Source organism: Pyxicephalus adspersus, chromosome 2 (genome assembly GCF_032062135.1).
Source record: "Pyxicephalus adspersus chromosome 2, UCB_Pads_2.0, whole genome shotgun sequence".
Taxonomy (NCBI): Eukaryota; Metazoa; Chordata; class Amphibia; order Anura; family Pyxicephalidae; genus Pyxicephalus; species Pyxicephalus adspersus.
In genome coordinates, this window is record NC_092859.1 from 158,682,507 (window position 1) to 158,692,588 (window position 10,082).

A 10,082-nucleotide genomic window follows, 5' to 3' on the forward strand; every position below is an offset into this window, starting at 1 on the left:
TTAAGTTGGCCTAGCCAAATCTTTTGTATCCAGCACCTCTGTTCCCTATGATTCCAGTGAATCTTCCCCCCTCTTTATTCCTTTTAATTTTCATGAAATGGAAACGTTAAAGCTGTAAAAGCTTTGCAATCCACCAGCACTTAAATACATAAAACATGGAGTGAAGGTTTAGCGGGGGACGGGTCTATTCTTCACACCATGGGGGTGAGGAAGTAATGTGGGTGTATATAGTATAATTGTAGGTGGGAATGTAATTTAGAAAGCTCTATTATTGGGAAACAAATGAAATAACTCCAATATATTGTCTCAGACTTTTTGGACTTACTGTATAAATATATAAATGTTTTTCTGGGCAGTAAGGGGACTCCTAAGCGATTCCTGCGCTACAAACCATCGATGTCCTCGGCTGCTTTGAACTTAAAATTTGCAGTAGTTAATGACAAAATATGGAGGCCGCCATAATTTACCTCTTCTGAGGCTGACTGGCTATCATGCTGATCCAATGGCTTCAACGCATTTTAAATCACCCATAACAAGTACGCAGGTCAGGATTTCTGGGTTTCCTGAGTTGTTCCTGGTGATGCAAAGTAATGAAGCCATTGAATGACCATGACGGTCAAGCTGCTAGCCATTGCAAAAAGAAACTCAGCAATTTTAATTCTGGGGTTTTTGAGCCACTTGGTGTTCAGGATTTGTAATTAGAGGATAAACTTTCTAAAGAGAATAGAATAGCAAAGGCCTGTAATTTTCTTTAATATAAAAAAATCAAAACCAAGGGAGAAAAAGTCCCTACTGAGATTGTTTTTTTTTTTTTCATATATTTTTAGAAAACAGATCAAACTCTAATTCTTTATGACCAACTTGTGCCTTGTACAGATCAAGGCAGAGCAATGCAGGTACAGACCACTGTGATTTTAACATTCGGCTTGCAATTCTCAAAGCAAACAGCAGAGGGCAGAAGTGCAATAGTGAAAGCGCACCCAATAGTTTGCAGTTATTTTATGTACAGTTCACTTTATGACTTTGATATTATGAATTGGGAACTACGCTGCATGGTTGGTACCGCTGCAACCCTCAGAGTCTCAGCAGTTCTTGCGTGCATTTGTATGTACAAATAAAGCTCAAGTTGTTATTCTACTGCTAATAATTTACACATTTTATTTATAAGACTCAATAAACGGAAGGTAATTGGATTATTCTGGATGGCTTTTATTTTATCTTATGGGTTCTTTATACTATTGGTATGCTATAATCGATGTGACGTCAGAAGGGCCGATTCAAGATTTTTCTACTGCAATCCACATCAATCAAAACCAACATCAGAAGCTGCATGGAGCTGCACGTGTTCTCTAGGCGTTGCAGTTCCTGAGTGATTTCCTTTCTACGCCCCAATTATGTTTGCAGCAAAATACATTTTTCAAAACCTGGAAGTATTTGAGGCAAATAAAACAATATTAATTATATAATTATTTGCATTCATTACAACTTAACCTTTATGAAGCCAGCACAGGTTTATAGTCTCTCCCACGCAGGAAAAGAAGCAGAAGGTCCCGCAGCATCCCCCCCATTAGCAGCAATTGTTACTATTGGAGGTGCAGTGATCCAGCAGGACACAACATTTGGGGACAGCCGTAGGTCCCCCCTGGGAAGTTCACAAATATTTGTCTGCAGCAAAGACAGAAATTTAGTTCTATGGTGCAACTTTATTAATTACATTGAATGATTTGCTAAAAGGTATGTTCAGACATTATTAATATTACACAGTATTTATATAGTGCTAACATATTACGCAGCGCTGTACAATAGTCATGGCACTAGCTGTCCTCAATGGTTGTCTGATGGAGTTCTGCAGAAAGACCAGACAACTCTGCTAGGAATTTAAGTGCAGCAAAGACATTTATCTAATTTATTAAAGCTCTCCAAGGCTGGAGAGAATACACTTTCATCAGTGAAGCTGGGAGATCCAGCAAACCTGGAATGGATTTTTTAAAAGTCCTTTGCTAGCTAATGTTTTCAATCCTGGACCAGATCCGTTCCAGGTTTGTTGGATCATCCGGATTCACTGGGTAAGGCAATATAGAGGGCTCAACCAGGTGAGGAATCCAAAACTTAAGGGCAAGCAAGATCAGATCAGATGGAGATGAGGTGTGAACAAATAAAGAAATGCAACCACAGCAGTTCAGGAAACTTGTTACAAAGTTGAACTTTTTTATTTTCATATCTGCATGGAGTCCAGCTCTATGACAGCTCTTCATACCTGTGCCAAGGGATCCTGCTAATTTTGGCCACATGCGAGATATCTGACATTTCCAGTGCAATAATGGTTTTCTGGCCCAGGAACATGCGGTCCAGTTTTAAAAAATGTTCTGAATACTTACTTGTGACTTCAGGTGTTTCCAGCTGATGAGCTAATCCCCAGGGGGGACAAATCAGGGTGATGGCAGCCTCTTATATTACTGGGGTGCTCCCTGTTAACCGCTAAATGCTAGCTGAAGCTTTATCTGTCCGGTGATCCCGTGCTGTGCACCATCGCAGTATCACACCCTGTTTATTCTATCAGATGGGGTCACTTGCAGCAAAGAGGACAAGTAAATACCAGCACCCCCTGCTTCCCTTTAGCTGTGCAGCCTAAAATGTGATAAATCAGCATCCCCAGCACATACTGTGAGGCTGTGCACAGCTGAAGGGAATTTAGGAGCAGATTAGTCCCTGGCTTCATCCTGCCATTGGCTGCTGGGCCTTTATAGCTTCTCTGCTCCCTGTCACCGGTGCCTGTTGTGGTGTTGTGATAGGCTGACCTGCTGCTGGGGTGTTGGATTCATTGGACTGAACTGGACTGGACTGGCCTGGTTCTGACCCTAAGACTGTATTTTGCCTGGACCAACCTATTGTCTGTGACTCTGACTCTGCTTTGTCTTTACTATTGGATACCACACCTGTTGGACGGATTACCTGTGTATGACCTCTGGCTCTGGATTTTGCTGGACTCCCCTGTTCTGTGTTATCTGTGGGTTCCTGGCCCTCTGTCAGTCCTTCCCCTTGCACACAGAAGCCCTGGGGGTAATCTTGTGCTGGGATGGGGCACCTAGTCTCCCGAGGCTAAGGGGGGACTTGTTATAGGTGAAGGCATTAGATTTGGGGACTGGTGTCTGGAGAGTGCTGATGCTGGATCAAGGTGTTACGTTCAGTCTTTAGCCCCTTATGTGTGCCCTTTATTTTGGGTTTACCTCCTGTACACCTTTACAGAAAATGGCTTAATTCTATAATGCATGCACAGCTCCTCTGTTTTCCTTCCTAGGAACACAAATAGCAAACAAAAGCTCCATCAAAATCTTAGAAGAAAAACTTTTTTTTTTTTGTTTTGTAATTCTGTTCTTCTTACCTGGAGATCCTTCAAGTAACAACACAAAGCAACGGTCTTATCATATTTAGCAGCAGCATTGTCATTCTGCCATGTGTTCATTCCTTTAAAACAACTTGCAGGGCAGGCTGACAACACTGCTTTGTTTTTGTATTGTCAAAAACGTTCTTACCTGGCAGGATCTCCAGGTAAGAAACATTAGGCAGAGATAAATGATTTGCTTTGGAACGGTACACAATGCTAAACATTCTGAAGAAATAGATTTACAAAGACTTTAGGATAAAGCAATTTGTGGACTCTGTTCCTTTTTCTTTGAATTCTTTTTGTTTTTTGTTTTTTTTTAATAATGTCTTCATAAAAATTTGAAACTTTCAGTTCCTCATTATGATGTTTCCAGACACAAAATTACCAAAACCCCATTACAAACTATTTGACCCCCCCCCCCCCCTTTGCTTTTCTTCCCTCTTAGATGATTAAATATTGATTTGAGAGGTTTTATATATTTATCTCTGAATTGGAGGCCCCTTTTGTTTTCAGGCCTTGGTCAGTGAGCGCCTGAGCCAGGTGAGCAGTCATGCAGGTGCATTTGAAGTCACATGACCACGGCTTGCTATCAACAAAGCAAGTAAAATATTGCAATGTATCTAAATTATAAATTTCTGCAAATACAATATTTGGGGGGCATACTGGGGGTGTGTCTATTGGCTGAATAACTTTTATTACCAGCCGTGTTAATTTAGACTGCCTGATGCACCAAAATCGCTGCATGCCTGTTTTAAATTACCCAAAAGCCATAATGGGCCTGATTTATTAAAGCTATCATGAGTGAACCTGGGTGATCCAGCAGACCTGGAATGGATTTCCTAAAAAAAATTCGCTTTTATTTGGCAAATGTTTTCAATCCTGAACCACATCCATTCCACGTTTGCTGAATCACCCAGGTTCTCCAATGATAGACGAATGTCTCCAGTCTTGAAGCGCTTTAATAACTCTGCCCAATACATATTGCTGTGCTATGATGTAGGTGTCTTGGTAAAGTGTTTTAAGGTGCCATGCATAATAAACAGCAATGCAGCTCACCAATATGTATAGTGCAATGCTAGTGTTAACCCAGCCTTGCAGCTCATTTTCTTTAAGAGCTGTCACAGCCTGAGTGAAACAGCATGCTGCAGAGAAGGACCCTTGATTTCTGTAGGGAATCAGTTGTCTCTCTACAGAGGTCTGATACACAGACCTCTGCAGAGGTGTCCATCCTCTGTAAAGAGAACATTGTGTCCCCACAGAGCATGGGGACAGGCTTTTATATTCCGGATGTAACTAAATTAAATGTAAGACTTTGCTCCCCTTTTGATGTTAGCATGGACCCAGCTAACCTTTAAGCTGCCCACATAGAAATGGTTTTTGGTTTTGAAGACGGAGCTTCACCGCCAGAGATTAAATCATTTTAGCAGAACCAGACTGGCCGAAGCTTGGGCCGGGCAGCGGAGAGCTGATGATAATGGGATCACATATGTCTGTAAGAATTCAGTTCAATAGATGTGGAATGGATTATCACAAGTAAATGGCTGCTTGAATGAATTCCTTTATATAATATATCTTCGTGGGGAAAATGGTTTTGCATTGTGTTTGTTGTTTTTTTTTTTTTTTTTTTAATTTTTGCTTTGTTGGCAGAGCGAATCCTCCACTGTCCTGCTGCCTCCCCTTACCAAGGTAAAAAGAATCTGTAAATCATCAGACCAGAGCATCTTCCATCATTGCTCTATGGACGGGTAGGACAGATTGAAAGATGAGAACTCAAAACCCAACGCTTCCACCTCACCTACCCGTCGTCTTCTGTCCCCTAAACCCTCACTACTTCCCACCATTCCATATCCCCTGTCATTTGCAACCCCTATTTAATGTACAGCGCTGCATAATATGTTGGCGCTATATAAATCCTGTTTATATGAAATGTATTATAAGTTCTAAAGTTTAGTTCATTCCATGACCCCTCCTGAGGGTCGCCCACATTACATTGCACGGAATATGAATGGCTTCAGTGGAAGCTCGGAATGGATAGAACAGCCATCAATGCAGAATTATTTTACAGCTGAAGATTCTTGGCCCCTCATCCTCCTTTTACAATGTACCATATATACATATAGGATGTTCTGACACTTTGCTGGCTGCATGCTTGTTCTGAGCCTGATTCTTACTGAGGAATGAAGAAAGGACGAGTATGAAGGTCATTCAATGTACTCAAAGCTTTCAGCTGAAAAAACAATTCAGAAATAGCGGAGTCCAATTCTAGAACTATTGCTGGGGAACCAAACAAAAGGTTTCCTGCTGAGCCCAGTGTGAATGGGACCGAGGACAAGTCCTTACAAGTCACTGCTCAGCAATAATTCACGCAGTACAGAGTTACTGCCAGAGCTGACCTTCAATTATACAGCAAAACTGACTGGTTATCTGGGTCTTAGAGTGTAAGCTCTTCAGGTCAGGGTCCTCTCCTCCTCCTGTGTCACTGTCTGTCACTTGCAACCCCTATTTAATGTACAGCGCTACATAATATGTTGGTGCTATATAAATACTAATTAATAATAACAATACAATCCCTGACAAGGAAGGGGGATTATTATTACACAGTATACATATATATAATAAAGCAACAACATATTAGGCAGCGCTGTACAAAGTCCATAATCATGTGACTAGCTGTCCATCAAAGGAGCTCACAATCTAATGTCCCTACCATAGTCATATGTCATTATTACAGTCTACGGTCAGTTTTTGGGGGGAAGCCAATTAACCTAATTGCATGTTTTTGGAATGTGGGAGGTAACCGAAGTACCTGGAGGAAACCCACACAAACACAGGGAGAACCTGCAAACTCCATGCAGATATTGTCCTGGTCGAGATTCCAACCTGGGACCCAGCGCTGCAAAGGCCGGAGTGCTAACCACTGAGCTACCGTGCTGCCCATGTATTATCATCATTGAGCAATCTGAGCGATTCCAACAAGGGCCAAATTATGATAGCCCCTTATGATAGCCGGACGATGGGTCGGAGTACCTCCAATATGGCCGGTCCTGTACCATACCTCACATCTGTCCCTGATTTGCAGGGATTGTTCCTCTTTCACATCCCAGTCCCACTTTCCTCCTCATTTGCCCCTCTTTGTGGGTGGCCATACACGTCTCTGTATAAAATGTATTATTTCACTATTACAAAGCGATATTTTGCTCTAGACCTTCACCCAGCCTCTAAATGATTCCATTTCTTATTATGAAAACCAAATATAAAAGATACAAAGATGTGAAAGCACTTAAAAAAATAATAGAATAATGACACACTGCCAAAAAAAACTGACTGCTATGTATTCATTATCAGGACGCCCCAGTAATTGGTGTTTGCACATTATGATGCAGTACAATGCATGTGCCTTGAGGTGTCATGCACAATGGGTGTACAATGCGTTAGGGTAATGCGCATGCTATGCATGGCAGCCACTAAACCTTGACTAATATCAGTTCTAATGCTTTTTATGCAAAACAAAAATATCTGCTGTGACTTACACATTAAAAAACACCAGCCACCAGCAAGATAATTCTGCATGAGCAAAATTAGAGTGTAAAAGAAAATAAATGCAGGCAGGTTATTTATTGCAGAACAAACCAGCAATGTCCCTTTTGCAATAAAATAAACTTACTTGCTGATCACAATGTTTTCTGCGATGTACACTGAGCTGTGCATGTATAGGCCAATCAGATAGCTGAAGATCCGGAACCTGGAAGAGAACCGGATAAAGATGGTGACGTCCACAACAGGTAAGTAGGGAGAGGTAAGTAGACACATGTAAGTAGGGAGAGGTAAGTAGAGAGAGGTAGATAGGGACAGGTAAGTAGGGAGAGGGAAGTAGAGAAAGTTAAGTAGAGAGAGGTAAGTAGGGACAGGTAAGTAGAGAGAGGTAAGTAATGACAGGTAAGTAGAGATAGGTAAGTCGGGACAGGTAAGTAGGGACAGGTAAGAAGGGAGAGGTAAGGACAGGTAAGTGGGGAGAGGTAAGTAAGGGACAGGTAAGAGGAGAGAGGTAAGTAGAGAAAGGTAAATAGAGAGAGGTAAGTAGGGACAGGTAAATAGAGAGAGGTAAGTAGGGACAGGTAAATAGAGAGAGGTAAGTAGGGACAGGTAAATAGAGAGAGGTAAGTAGGGACAGGTAAGTTTACTTAAAAAACTGCAATCAGAAAGAAGTTTGTTTTAATGCTGGGGACGTCACCCATCGTATCTTTGTTTTAATAAAAAGGGACATCACCTGCCTCTCTGTCTGCTCACCGTTTTTTTATTTTACCTTTATTAACTTTATTTAGTTTTCCTTTGGCAATAGATGATCCGCAGTTTCTTCTTTTTCTTCCTTTGGTCCCCCTCCACTGTTCTCGTCGCAGTCATATAAAGAATGAAAATTCCGCTATTATTATTATTTATTAATATTAAACAGGATTTTTTAGCACACATATAACATATTACGTAGCGTGTACATAAAATAGGCGTTGCAAATGACAGACAGTGACACAGAAGGAGAGGACCCTGCCCCGAAGAGCTTACAATCTAGGAGGTGGGGGAATCTTTCTGCAGATGATCAGATCTAATAAAAATCTTATACAAAAGCAGCATTACATGTGTATGAAGCTGTGACAAGCAGCCATGCTGTGCACACCTGTATGGAAATGACATTTTGATTCTGGGTCTCCCATGGGTGTGACCCCCTGTCACCCTGCCACCTGCTGAGCCTCATATGCACAGACTATTCTGGGCAGCTCCTCCTCTGTGGGACTTCCAGGGATCTCAGGCTGGAAGGCAGGAAAGTGATGACAGAGGGGAGGAGGGCAGAGTGAAGAGGTGCTGGGGGCAGAGTTAGGAGTTCTCTGACACTTCTCTCTGCAACAATGTAACTTGTGTGATCTGACTATTCCAGGATCTGAGAAAGAATAAGAACTCCTGGAACATGGTAAGTCACCATTCTCTCCCCTCCCAGCGTGGAAAGCTGAATTCTCTCCCTGTACTTTCACTTTTCAGCAATACCAGGAATAGAGAAGGTCAATATGAAGGAAAGGAGTGTCAGAGAATTCTGCTTGTTACAGATCATTCTAGGTTCAGCTTTTGTTATAGTAAAGTCTTTTGCCCTTAGATCGCTCCCTCTGCTGTGGCGCAGTACAACAGGGGTGCTCAATGTCCATAGCAAGAGTTCAGATTCACACTGTGTGGCAGCACTATGGGGCTGATTTGTTGAAGGGATTACACACACCTCTGCAAATATTATTCATAGATTATTTATCTATAACATTCATGGATCCTCACAGGCTGCAGCATGTACAATTAATAATAAGCTCTACTTATATATCGCCAACATATAATGTAGTGTAGGTTGCAAATAACAAATAACACGGGAGGAGTGGACCCTGCCCCGAAGAGCTTACAATCTAAGAGGGTAGCAGCATACAATAGGAGGAGATATACAATGACTTGACTTAATTTACATTTTTATTACATTTAGGTTTACAAAGAGAGTAAAGGATTTCCCCCAATATGTCCCTGATTACTTTTATTTGCAATTTTCTGTAATGCTGAGTGGAATTCCCCCACCTCCTAGATTGTAAGCTCCATTGGTCAGGGTCCTCTCCTCCTCCTGTGTCTGTATCTGTCTGTCATTTGCAACCCCTATTTAATGTACAGCGCTGCTTAATATGTTGGCGCTATATAAATCCTGTTTTATATATATCCTGTAATATATATATCCTATAAATCCTGTAATATTAATAATAATAACCTCCAGGGAGTGACCCCGGTCACATCAGCATATAGTAACAGGTTCTCTTGCATTGGGTCCACATGTCCCATCATCCCTAGCACCATACACATAAGGCGCTTGCATGCCAGGGACCCTGGGGGTGTCCATTCATATGAATGACAGGCAGCCCACACGTATGGGTGGCTACACAGGGGCCCCAGGTAAGGCAATGTGGCCACCCTATAGATAATACAAGGGTCAAATATACATATAAATATATAATCTAAGTCTGAATTAGAACAAATGACAAACAATATAAAAATATTAAACTGTAAGTAAAAGAAGAGATGACATTATAATATTATTTATAGCAGGAGGGTTTAATGACACTTTAAATATTAATGTGAATTCTGCATTGATTTTTGGGGTCTGACCGCTGTTCAGGATTTAACATGAATGTCTTATGAAGAAATAAAACTTTGTGATCGATGTACTAAAAATAATATTTATGAAAATATAAAAAAGCCAGAGAGGACACGGTGCCGGGGTATGAGGGTACACAGATATGTCATGGCGTGTCATGTAATACGCTGCTACCAGAGCTCCCAGTTATAGATTTCTGTGCATCGTCTTATTCACATTTCACATTGCGAGCTGATCGCATAGAATCTGATTCAGTTAAAATGTTGACGCATGCTTTTATCTGAGCTTTTATTGGATACCTGACATGCACATAATGTTTACACCAAACATGAATCACATTAAGGAATTTCCTGGGTTCAGGGACCAGAATACATTAGATTGAGGGTGAGGATTGCAGCTGTACAATGGCTGGAATATGCGGGGTGTTTTATTGGTAATAGTCTGTTTACTGGATATAGGGGACCCCAGCTACTGACCCTGACACCCCCACCTGAGACGGAGACGGTCAGAGACTGCAGACATTGTACAGGAGAC